A 13,347-nucleotide genomic window follows, 5' to 3' on the forward strand; every position below is an offset into this window, starting at 1 on the left:
GACTTTTTCTTAGGCATGCTTACATACTACAGTCTGCAATTTAGAAGAAATCTTTATTTAGCTACGATTTTTTTTCGACTTATACGAGGTATATATGAGAACTCTGCCATTCTGGGCAGTGTTGACCTGTATGTCCCTGGTGACTATCTTAGAAATAGTGAGCATCAGTTGTTTTTTCTCCCAACGTGCAGAACCAACCTGCCACTGATAATGCCAATTAGGAGGACGATAACTATGTTCAACCGAATTGCTTCGGGTGTTGATATATTCCACTTGCGTGAGAGAAAGTTTAGGTGGACGCTATTTTATAAATTTTTAAAATAGCAAACTCGGTGTACTTCTTTGAACTTCTAAATAAGTATGTATAATTGTATTTTCACTGCTTTTGCTTTTGTATCTTTATATTATGTTCTCATTTAATATTTTCATTTTTATCACTTTTATTACTTTTCTTTATTCTTTATAATATGTTTTATTGTTTATGTATAAATGTTTCATGTCATGTTGTGAACGTCTTAAACTTATAATTTGTAATGTCCACAATATGTTAATAAATAAACAAATTGAAATCATTTTTGGCTATATCTATAACCCTTGCGAAGATTATGTATTCATTGAATGAATTCCATTTGGATGTTTCATCGCTGGCGTTTCCAATTATTTTTCCTGGCCATCTTCAAAATAACTAGCCACATCAGTTTTGTTGTCCAAATCTTATTTTTTTTTCTCATAGTAATAGCCCACATACATAGAAGCCTAGAATAAACCAATATACACCTGTCTGCAAAAATAAATAAACAATATAAGATTCTACATGGATAAAAAACAAATGTTTTCGAGTTTTTTTATCCTTTCATCGGAAGTAGCAATGTGTGGTGTTTTTATTACATCGCGATTTTTTTTACGATGTGGACTGTGTGAATTACCTTTAATTTGATAGAAATATTTGCAAGTATACAGTTTCAAACAAATATTTTTTGTGCACGTAAATTTGATATAGGGAAACAGTTTACAAACGATATTGTTATAATTTATTTGCGACAAAATTAAGTACTTATTAGTTTCATTCATCAATAGGAATTTGGAACATAAATCGATTCAATCACGTCAACGCCGTTTTTGTATCTTGACATTCGAATTCTTTTTGAAGTTACAATTTTATCTGACAGACGGCAGCACTCTTGTGTCGCGCGAATTGTGTCCGTTTTGAAATATCCGTCGCTCTGTTCATTTTGACACGTCACTCACTAATGCACTGTGTTCGGACACTTTCAGTTACTAATTCACTAAATCACTCGCCACTCTACTAAATCACTCCACCGGTCCGAACCGGCATTAAGACAGTAAAGGTTTATGTTTATGTCAGTGATGATGGATTGCGAGAAATTCAGTAAACTGTGGAAAAATTAAATATAACGAAATTATTTTTGATGAAGAATTGAATCTTAAATTCATATTAAAGTGTTTTTTACACTTATATGTTTCACACATTTAAGAAGGTCACATACATTTTGGTTTAATGTTTGAACATAATATTATATTTAAACCTTTTTTCTGTCTAAAATAATGGAATTTTTACTACAAAAAAAAATACATTTGACTACTTTTTTGATCATAATCTCCAGTAAGGATCCCATAACATAGTGTGTCGACGCTGTTCCAGTAAGTGGAAATTCTTCTAGTGGATATGAACTTCAATGAGATCAAGCGACACCAAAGAAAATATTTTCATAATATAAGATGGTAATAATAATTAATTGTAATAAATGTCTTAGAATTAGTTATTACATAGATAATAGTCAAAGAAAAATATAAATAACCTATTTAAGTAATTCAATTAGTAGTGACAAAGGCTTGATACTAAATGAATATTTAACTTTTGCTTTGATTTTTAAAACATGATTGATACAGTAATACAACAGTGCTTTTTACATAAGACAGATAACATTAATTGTTGTATAGTATGTAATATATTAATAAATTACAGCATGATAAATTAGAAAAATCTTTAAATTATTGATCTGAAAATGATTATTGTCTTTGGAATTTTTAATCTTAACCCTTAAATGCATGATACCTACATCACCTGGCGCCCTTGTCAATGCGAGACTTATGGTATTCTTAATTTAGTATGCTCGTTTGTAGGGAGCTCTAGGGATTGCAATACAGGTATCGAAATATTTTTGAATACCGGTATTAAAAATCAGATAATACCGATATATTCAGTATTGAAAGTTCAAACATAATGTAGGTATTAATTAGCATAAAAGAATCGAAGAACACTTCATGATCAAAACTAAACTGATTAAAAGATCATTCGAAGAAGAATGTGTCAATAATTTAACTAATAGGTATCTGTAAACATCAGCATCTCTATCATATCTTACCTTTACATATTTTTAAACGTTTACATATTATATGTACATATTATTTAGATATTTTTGTTATAAAATATTAATATTCTGAAGAGATTTATATGTGTCTCTAGATTTCAAAATCAGCCAAGTCCACCTTTAAGTATTTTTGACTGTTTTGTAGATTGTTGAAGAACTGCTGCTTTCTAACATTTCTGCATTATCGAAATGTCTAACATATTAATTTTAAATATTCTATAATCAAAATAATATAAAGTTTCACCCTTGTGACTATGTACTAGAGAAAACAAAAAGATGTTTTTCTCCTATTCATCGATTATGGACTTGGCTGATTTTGAAATCTAGCAACACATATATATCTATTGGTAGATACTGTTTTTTCCATGTATTTCACGAATTCCGGTATTCAATAGGAAATACCAAAATACCGGTATTGGTATTTTCATTTGGTATTGCAATCCTTAGGGAGCTTTTACTTAACCTCTCCAATATTTCGTCTCTGTTCTGGCAGAACACATTAACTGGAGAATACTAGTTTTGAGTAATTTGACTTTGAAGTTGTTAAAATGTTTGAAATGGTCTATCATGTGAGTTTATTAAGTGCTTGTAAAAAGGATGACTTTAAAATAAAGACGTTTATTTATTAAGAGGGTTTCCAGACGGTAAAGTTTGAAATAAGGAACATTTTGTTATAACTAACTCAATATGTATTTTTTTCGAATTAGTGTCTTCTGCCAGAACAGTGACGATTTGATTTAACCTAATACTACGAGTTTTTCTGTGTTGTTATTTTCTCTATCGTTTATATAATTATTCATAAATGAATACGCATTAAATAAAATATAAAATATATCGTTGAGTTAAAGTCAGAAGAGTTATTTCAAACTCTGAATAGACCACTTGAAATAAATTAAGAAACAAGTGTAAACCAAAGCCCTTATGGAATACAGCTGGCTTGGATACTAAGCTTCGTTAACCTAACTAAAGCACTAGGTATCTCCTGCGAGCTTTTGGTGAGCTATGTACGGCGTACCAGATTAAATTTCAATCTCGTTGGGGTATCCACAGCTAATCATTAATGTAAATCTTTTTCATCAAATATAGTGTTCATGCATAGGTCAAATTCAATTTGTAGATAGTAAGTAACCTATTTAAAGTATATATTATGTGGTTTTCTGATTAATTAATAGCTTATAATGGCGAAGTATGCCTGGAAGCTAGACGATCGGTAACCAAAGAAGTCCCAGGACAGTAATATTTACGGGACTCGAAAATAGATTTATTATAATTTGCTAAATATAAAATATTATATTTTTCTTTTTTAGAATATAAATGTCCTTATAAAAAGACAATGTGACCAAAGTAGCGAAGAGTGGAGGTGGGCGGTTAAGATCCGCCATAAATAGTGCACATTAACCTTTGTTAGTCATACGTATTTGTTTTTATTGAACTAAGACTACAATTATTTCCAGATGGTGCTGGTTTGTTTTAAAAATCAATTAAACCCTGCCTAATCAAAACCATAATGGTTTTGATATATTTTGAGCGATACGACAAAATTGTGCATACTTTTTCATTCATACCTATTTGTTTTCATAGTATTAAGAATACGTATTACACATATTGTTGGTTCATTTTTTTAAATTCATTAACCCCTGCCTAAACCAAACTATAATAGATAAAAAAGTAAGATTTAACTGCACAATTTTTGATGTTATAGATAGACGAGTATTTTTTTACTATTATCTATTACGGCATGGTTTTCGCAGGGTTTTATTAAGTTTTAAAAACTAACCAACAGCGTCTATAAAGTGTAGTCATATTTCAATGAAAACAATTACTACATATGACTGACAAAGTTTAGTATGCACTATTTATGGTGGATCTTAACAGCCTACCTCCACCCTTCATCACTGGATTGACGGATTCATAAACGGCAGCTCTACCAACTGTGTGAAATAAATATACATATCCAAACTAAACTAAACTAGACAAATTAATAAGAATATATTAGGTACCTACTATAAGATAAAACTGCATTCGGTAGATTGTTATTATCATTTTTAATTTTTGTTTTTCTAAATTACAGTTTTATTTTTCCAATATACCGTAAGTTTGTTCAAAAGCGCCTAATTCACACATAAAAATTATAAAATTATCTGTGACGTCATCTGCGTGCTTGTTTAAATTGTGTATGTGTGGAATAGTCTGCAATAATCGTAAGGTTTTTATGATTTCGGGTGATCTAACTAGAGTTTATTAATATTTTAAATGTTATTTAATTCTCGTGATTCAATGATTTCTTGTCAAGTTAATATAAATATTAAATTTTAAATAATCATCTACTATCGAGTTTTCGCAGATGGTATTTTAAAAAAGCAATGATTCATCATTTAATGAGTATTTGTTAGGGATATATGTATTTTTAAAGTGTTTATTTGGTATCTTGTATCGATTGAATGAGTATAAGAAAAGACCAATAGAAATACGAATTGTTATTATGTGCGTGTATAAATAGAGAATTGAAAGTTTTTTAATGCCTTACAAAATAATATAAAAAAATAACTCTGAATGAATTATATAAATAACCCCTTCTATATATATATAGCCCTTTCTTGTTATATTATAAGGTCTACGCTTCTACGCTGTAGAGCCGTAGGCGATGAAGCAAGACATATTTTTTATCATATATTTTGTTATTCAAAAAGACCTTTTGTGTTATCACAGTCACTGTTCTGATTGAGACGACTCTACAAATAAATATGGGTCCTGGACGCCTCCAGAAATCGACCCTTTTTGAGACGTCAGATTTCTTTTCTGCTAAATATAGCTGAAATTATTCATTTTTATTCAATATTAAATACACACAAGATATAAGAATGTTAGGTTCATAATATTCTTGAAAATACACCATTTTCAAAAGGTTTAGAATCTATTTTTAAAAATCCACAAAAAGCGTTGGACTAATTTACTGTCCTGGTGAGTGTTAGCGATGGTGCCCACAGAACGCGTCGGGCGCGCGAAGTCCGCGTATGCAGTGTTTATTCATAACCATAATCACACGTCTCTTCCCGCGCATTACCCTTCACCTATGTTATAAGCGGCCCAAGCAGCACAAAATAAATATTATTACAGCGCCTCTCATAACAAAGCAATAAAAATATTATATTATTTCGGGGCTTGTAATTAAAATTTACGATGACATTATTCAACCAGCGATAAACTGAACACGCAATAAAATAAAACAATGACTTCTCTGTAATTAAATAATTGCTTTCCGCCCGTCGATCGACGATGCCTCGCGCGGCGTGTTTTTACTCGCTGTGTTCAATGAATGGACTCCATTGTATTTTCTTTCATTCGTATCGCCGAGAAGCGGTGATTCGCGAAAAAACGATGATTCATGCGGCGCGCGCGTAAAATGCGTCGTCAAATCCAGTGGGCGCTGGCGTATTTGATTACGTTGTATTTTCGTTGATTTACGCGCCACTTGTAGAAATTTTGCGCGAGCGCCGCACTCGCTGCGTCAATGGGCTTTATGCCTTAGACGAATTGATTGCTTAATACTAACGACTTACAAGCTAACCTAACCTATCCTTAAGTTGGGTGAAATAATACACTTAATAAGAAGAAGAAATTGTTCTGAACTATATGCATTTTATGAAGAATGTTGCTTTATTATGTCTTGTGAAAATCAGTATTGAACGAGAAATATGTTATTTACAATTTATTCAGAAGTACCTACGGTTCAACTGAAAATTGATAAAAAAACTCCTAACCCCCCCCCCCCCGCCTAGGAGTCAAGGATGTAGTACCTTCATTTCAAAAGTTATTTGCTCTTATTGACAGAATGAAAAATACCTCAGCAGGGCTATTCTAAATAGTTAGCACGGTAGTACGTTTGCGTTATTTCTATTGCTCTAAAATAACACGGATATCACTCGGAGTAACTCCATAAACAAGACCGTTATTTACAATAATTGTTAGTATACTGCACTGCGTTTTACTTGATTCAAAATTCATCTCCAATAAGAATTCTGTGTCCAATTGAAGATTATATTAGGATGCATTTGGAATCAAGTACGGCGTGTTAGCTATGTTATTCAATGACATTTGACAGCACGCGCTTAACACGGTCATGAGCAGCCGTGTTAGAAAATATTACACCTGGCAATTAACTGCCTGAATACGATTTATCATATTTATAACATTTTTATTGATTTTGGAGTTAAGTGATATGTTAGAATAGCCGGTAACTGAATTGGAAAAACTTTGTTGGAATGTGGTTGGATTTTCATTTGGTCTATGTATATTTTTGATGCTGTAATATATATAATGTATAAAGTATTTATATATAAATAATATATTAATATAACTGGTATTAATATGATTGATTTGGTTAGATTCGTTCATAAAGCAATAATATTATTTACCTTCATACTATTCATAAAGTAGAGACTTTCTTTTACGTTGTTTTTACGATCGACATAGAAAAACTATAATCTCGTACATGTTTCACTGCGACAATATATCTCAAAAGGCTTACTCGTTTAATGCTTTATATAGGAGTTTGCTCAGATCTTATCGCGCGAATAGAAATCTGAGATAATACATTCATAGGGGCTCTCTCAATGAGTTATAAAAGAAAAATCAAATTCTCTATGGCTCTCCACAAAAGGGGCAATAAAATGTTCTAAGTGGGAGTCTGTTGAAAGCTTACTCATAACGTTGGACAGGGGCGTATTTAGTAGTAACTCACGCAAGATGATTGCGTTTAGGGATTTTCTTTGTGTTATTATCGTATCTTGATCATAAAAAATATAATTTACTTTCTAGGGCAGCCATTCTCCACCGTTGTCTCGCGACATATTGGTGTGTCACCGACAGATGTTTCTAAGTGTGCCGCGAAAATTTGACTATCTCTATTCGGATATGTAGATTACAATACTCAAAACGGCGAATCTGAATATATCAAAAATGTAAATGTCCGTATAATAAGCATGGAGTTTTGAGTATTTAATCGTATATCTATTGTGATACTTGGGCATAAGATCAGAGCTCGAAATGGACCGGAAAGCACCGGAGCGCCGTTCCTGTTCGTGAAATCGGTAAAATTAACGCTCCGTCTCGTGGAATAAATAATTAGACCGTCTGAGCTAGATATGCCATATAATAGAAAATCTAACACATTTATTTTTATGAAAAACAACACATAAACTTTGATAACTTTACTATGTAAAAATCTTCAGAAAACTGTCGAGCGCTCCGGTTCGTAAATTTTTCCATTTCGAGCGCTGCATAAGGTATTTTTCAGGGAATAGCAGTAAACTGGGCACAATCTCAAATCGATGAGTAGGTAATTGTCAACCGGCATTTTATTGTCAAACAAACACATTTATTTCCGTACTGATTAATTACACATTTGACAATGTGCATTCATATGATAACTATACAATATATGCGGTTATAGAATTGATGTTTCTTCTTATTGAAGGAGGTTCGAGATATTACATTATCTCTGCTCGAAAAAAAATAAGCCTAGAAAGGTTACATTTTGAATGGAATGCCTATTCGTGTTTGCAAGACTGACGGTCAACTGACTTTTTTCAAGTATGTATCTCAAGCAATATCTGAAATCGAGTCACAAGGCAGAACGCGTGTCTTGCTAAAAATTCAGCAATTTCAAATAAAATCAAACCGGCTCTGATTTTATTTGTTGCTTTGTTAAACACCACAATAGGCTGTGAAGCTCAATTACAGTGGCAAAATCACAGTTTTGAGGAATCTACATATTAGATTATGTAAGTATATTTTGACCTCACCGGAAATATAACTCGGAGCTCCTGGATGGAAGGCCAGTGCCTTACGCACCGCATCACGAGAGCTATTGGTCAATACATCGATTTACACTAATACCTAATAAAAACTAGCTATGATTAATTAATTAGAATACGAAGCAGCTGATGGCAAAACAATACAAAAAAGATACAAATTGAATATAATTTAACAATACAAACAAACTCTATTGCGAAATCAACTTAATCCATATATTTTTTAATTGACCACTAGCCGTTCCATCCACTAAAAATAGTGTTTCCCAATCTGTGGTACCTATGCGTATCTCTGAAGGTACGCGAAAGATTTGAAAATATACTGAATTGAATTTGTTTCGTAAATTTCAAAACCCGCTATAACACTTTTTTGAAATAATTATGATATATATATCGATGGATTCGTTATTAAAATCTCTACATGAAAATTTTATCACCTCTTTCAAAATCCGCTACGATTGACTTTCATTTATGAAACAAAATCAATGCGTCTATCAATTCCCGCTATAACCCACGGAAACATTCAAAAACCTTTTTAGTTCAAAAAGTTTTTATTGATTTTCTCAACATAATGAAAAATGTTGTAGCGGATTTTGAAACTCAGCGACACATATAATTATTGCGCTGCACAAATAAACCGGGAGAGTGCTCTCAGTGTCAAACATTACCAAATATTTCAAATGGAGTGAGGCTTAAAATAATATTGTTAAGTGATGCAAAATACGATTTTGATTATTCAATACATTGATGACACGATATGCATTTAACAGTGCATGGAAATAAAATAATATCAATGATATAGTATAGTAAATTAAGCAAGTATCTATCTAATAGTCATATTATATTACTCAAATAGACTCAAATATTTTTATCAGCGCTCGAAATGGAAAAGTTTACGAACCGGAGCGCTCGACAAATTTTCTGAAGATATTTAGATAATCATCAAATCGTATGTGTATTTTATGAAAAAAAATGTGTCAGATTTTCTATTCTATGATATTCTATGATAAAATATTACTACTGTCCAACAAGTAAATTTAGACACAAGCCAAAGGCGCTGTCGTCGACTAAATGGGAGGAGCTTGTTAGTTAACAGTTTTAACACGTAGCCAAGAAGTTCCTGTTGGACAGTTGACTAATTACCGATCACCTAAAACCTCATTTTGATAACATATTTGACGTGTTGGTTATTTAATAAAACGCATTTTTTTTGTATTTATTACACTTTTTATTTAATAAATTTGGATCGGTATCGTCCGCCTCAAATGGACATTTTCAACTGAATTTCATTTCATTTTCAGTTGAAAATGTATCTCTGAGACGGACGAAACCTTTCCAAATTTATTAAATAAAAAAGTGGAATAAGTACAACAACAAGAAAATGCGTTTTATTAAATAACCAATAATACAATGCAGTTAAAAGAAAAAAATATTTGACGCCTTATATATTATCTTTTAATATTTAAGATACAGCAACCAAACTCAGCAGCCATATTGAGTTAGATTAACAATATATATAATATAATTTTAAAATTCCATGTTCAAAATTAGCTGCTGAAATTGGTATTTTGTTATGACTTAGAAAATTAGTTAAATTAAATAAAACAAATTTAAAAAATATACATAATATAGATTTAACTGAAAGTTTATTGTCTTAATTTGTATTATAAGAGACATGAGAGGCCTATAAACGTATTTAAAACAGCCAGTTAATTTCTATTTCTTTTCAAATAAATATTTCTCTTGGAGAAACATCATCGTTTATAAATAATTATACGTTTTTCCATTTTATATTGTTAACTGTCAATTAATGGTGGAACCGCATTGTATTGTTGTTTTAATTTAATAAAACGCAATTTTTTTGAAGTACTTATTCCACTGTCAATCAATAAATTAGGACCGGTTTCGTCCGCCTCAGAGGACGGATAATTTATGTACCTATTGCTATATTATTTCTGTCGCTTTGGATTTTGTTTGATAAATATTGTATTATAAAAAAAATGTATTCAGTAGAAAATGTCCCTCTGAGGCGGACGAAACCGGTCCTAATTTATTGATTAAAAGTGGAATAAGTACTACAAAAAAATGCGTTTTATTTAATTAAAACAACAATAAAATAATTATACATTAATTACGAATGATTGTTTCTTGGCGTTTATTTAATAATTGTAGATAATATTTGTATAATGTCTGTGGGGGCAAAACTATCCTGAATCCGCCCCTCGTATAGGAGGTTTTGTATCTTAACGCTTCTCGGCGCAATGTGTATCTCTCCTAGAGTCCCGCTAAGTGAACCGTGGATAAATTGCTTTTCAGACCGAATGTATTTCAGGTTCGTTTCCTGCGGGGGCTGGGGCTATGTACCAGAACCGGAAGCGACGCGGGGGTGGAGGCCCTCTATGGAAGCCGCAAAGCCAGCCCCGCGTTATTTTACAACTACCACTCCGCTCAAGGCCACTCGTGATCCCATAACTAATTTACATGATTGCGCGGTTATACCTACATGCTCGCTCGGTTTGCATAACAGGTTGTTTTATAACGAGATTCTGAATTTTGTTATTATTTTTGTTTCTAGGTCTGCTCATAATATGTAAATGCCACTTCCCCATTGAGTAATATCGAGATTATTATTTTTTTTTAAAATAATTTAAGAATTTAATTTAGTGTAACTTTTACATTATTATTCATTGAAGTTATACTTCTTTTGGGGCGTTTTGTACAGATTGACATTGAGAGCTGCGCGCGCACACCGTTACGAAAGTGCAAGACAGTATGAAGTTAGCTGCGAATTAGTCAGCTGTATACAAACGCAAGTTTGATAGTATAATTGTTCCGATGCCTAGGCAAGAAATTTATTATTGTCGGCCATTTACAATTCCTTACGTAAACAAACGATTAAACGTCTGAGTGACAGTTGTTACTTTAGAAACAAAAACCACGAGAAATAGTTATATAATTTAGTAATATAAGTTAAGGTGTATAGAAATAAACCAACGGCGCTTCAATAAGCGGCCCTTTTTCTTGAGTGTGTAATTTCACAAGATAATTAAGAGCTAGTCGAAGAATCTAGGTTATCACAAGTTTTGTTACGCCAAAGAAGTATAACTTCTAACGCGTGTACATAAGTACACACACCGATTTTTTTCTGAAATGGTATCAATCGTTTGCTTTTCGAACATTTCTTGTCGCTGCACCTTTCGTGTAAAGATTTCTTCACGGCACCCTAACAAATTCCAATTAGTTAAATGGATACGCTCGCTGTTATTGGCGTAGTTTCTCAAATCATTAAATCAATCCAGTCACACCTGGGTTGCAAATGCCGCCCTTAATTAGATTCAAAACATATTATTTTTGTCTCAAAGTGTATTTATATTAATAACACTTTTACTATTTTAAATGAATACATGCAAAGATTCTTTAAAATGTGATTTTAAAATTTGTCGATTCTCTCTCAGAGTCTAATACGAAACGTTGTAGGTATCAAAAAACGTGAATTCCTTTAATTTTCACCAAGCAACGCATGCCTCCATAGCCACAAGGAACGAAGCTTACCGTAATTTCTCTCTTGAATCCATGTGAACTTATATACTTAGTGTTATTTCCTAAAATTAATTTTGAAACCAGTTTTTAAGGTGAGAATGATCACAAACTGGTGCAATTATTATTAAAATTGTCTGATATTTAAAAAAAATCTTGATTGGGTGACCCACAGTTTGATTAGCACTGCCTTATACAATAATTTATCAAAGACTGTAATTGTTTAACTGTAAGGTTTCCTTAAATTATTTTAGTAGAAATTCTTGCTTGTGTTAGTCATTCATTAAACACCTTCGAGTTTATCCACGGTGTCTTTGTAACTTTGGGTTACGAGTTCATTCTCGCAGCTGGGCAAAAAAGTGTTTGCTGTCTTTTCAAGAATTCCTTGTAAAATATCCAGGCGCCCGTGTAAATGTAAAAATAACATTCACCACTCTGTCAACCCCCATAATAATATGGTCCGCTTGGGACCAAAATGATATTTTTTTTAAATTTCAAAATGATGAATTCGTATTCTGTTACGTGTTAGTCTTTCAATAGCTGCATGGTATATTATGTTTATTACAGTCTATTTTTTAAATATCGTCGCTGTAAGATTGGTTTATCGAATAGACCAAATTTTAATGTCAAATGTTCAGGAAACAAAAAACAAATTTCATTATCCTATATTTAAACACATGGAGGTATTTAAATTGCTGTTTTTACAGCATAATATGAATGCTGTATTCACTACAATGTAATTTAAAGAAAATGACAGGGCTTGAAATGGACCCGAACGCACCGGAGCGCCGTTCAGGTTCATAAAATCTTCAAAATTGTCGCTCCGTCTCGTGGAAAAACTAATTTGACCGTATGAGCTAGATATGTCATATAATAAAAAATCTAACAGACTTATTTTTATAAAATACATATACAATTAGATAACAACGTTAATATTTTTATAAAATTATCGAGCGCTCCGGTTCGTAAAATTTTTCATTTCGAGCGCTGGAAAAGGATGGTTCTGGTCCATTTAGATACAAAAAATCATTCTGCATTAAAAAGTCGATTTCGACAAAAACGGATATTCGACAAACCACTCCTATAATGACGATACGTCTTCATTCTTCCATTTATTATACGATTTATTAATAATAATTACTAGTATCCAATTGCAAATACTCTCAATTCCTTGATTATTGAACTACGAATTTTGAGGGAAAAAAACCATGTTCTCCTCAAGTAAATAAATGTTCAATAATGTCTACCATTTTTATCAATGAGATATTATTAATCGCTCACGATGGCCGTATGGCGTCGTGGGTCCCAGGTTCAAACCTTGGGTCTGGCAAGTACACATATTGTTTTTCAACCTGTGTGTGAGTCAGAGTATGGGCTTAGTAGGTTGAGCAAGTGGCTGATACCCATTTCTCGTAAAAACAAAATCTGTTAGATATAATTCTTTATAATTCATTCCTTCTTCTAAAAATAATACATGAACTGAAATGCACTATTTAATTTTACCATCTCGGGGATTTCACGAACGGGAGCTGCGCTGTGGTGCGTTCCGGTTCATTTCGAGCGCGGAATTGTATGATACAATGCTGTCTGGCCTTGGTGTAATA

This window comes from Rhyacophila brunnea, unplaced genomic scaffold (assembly GCF_057557595.1).
Source record: "Rhyacophila brunnea isolate RB1 unplaced genomic scaffold, BYU_Rbru_1.0 scaffold_14, whole genome shotgun sequence".
Lineage (NCBI taxonomy): Eukaryota > Metazoa > Arthropoda > Insecta > Trichoptera > Rhyacophilidae > Rhyacophila > Rhyacophila brunnea.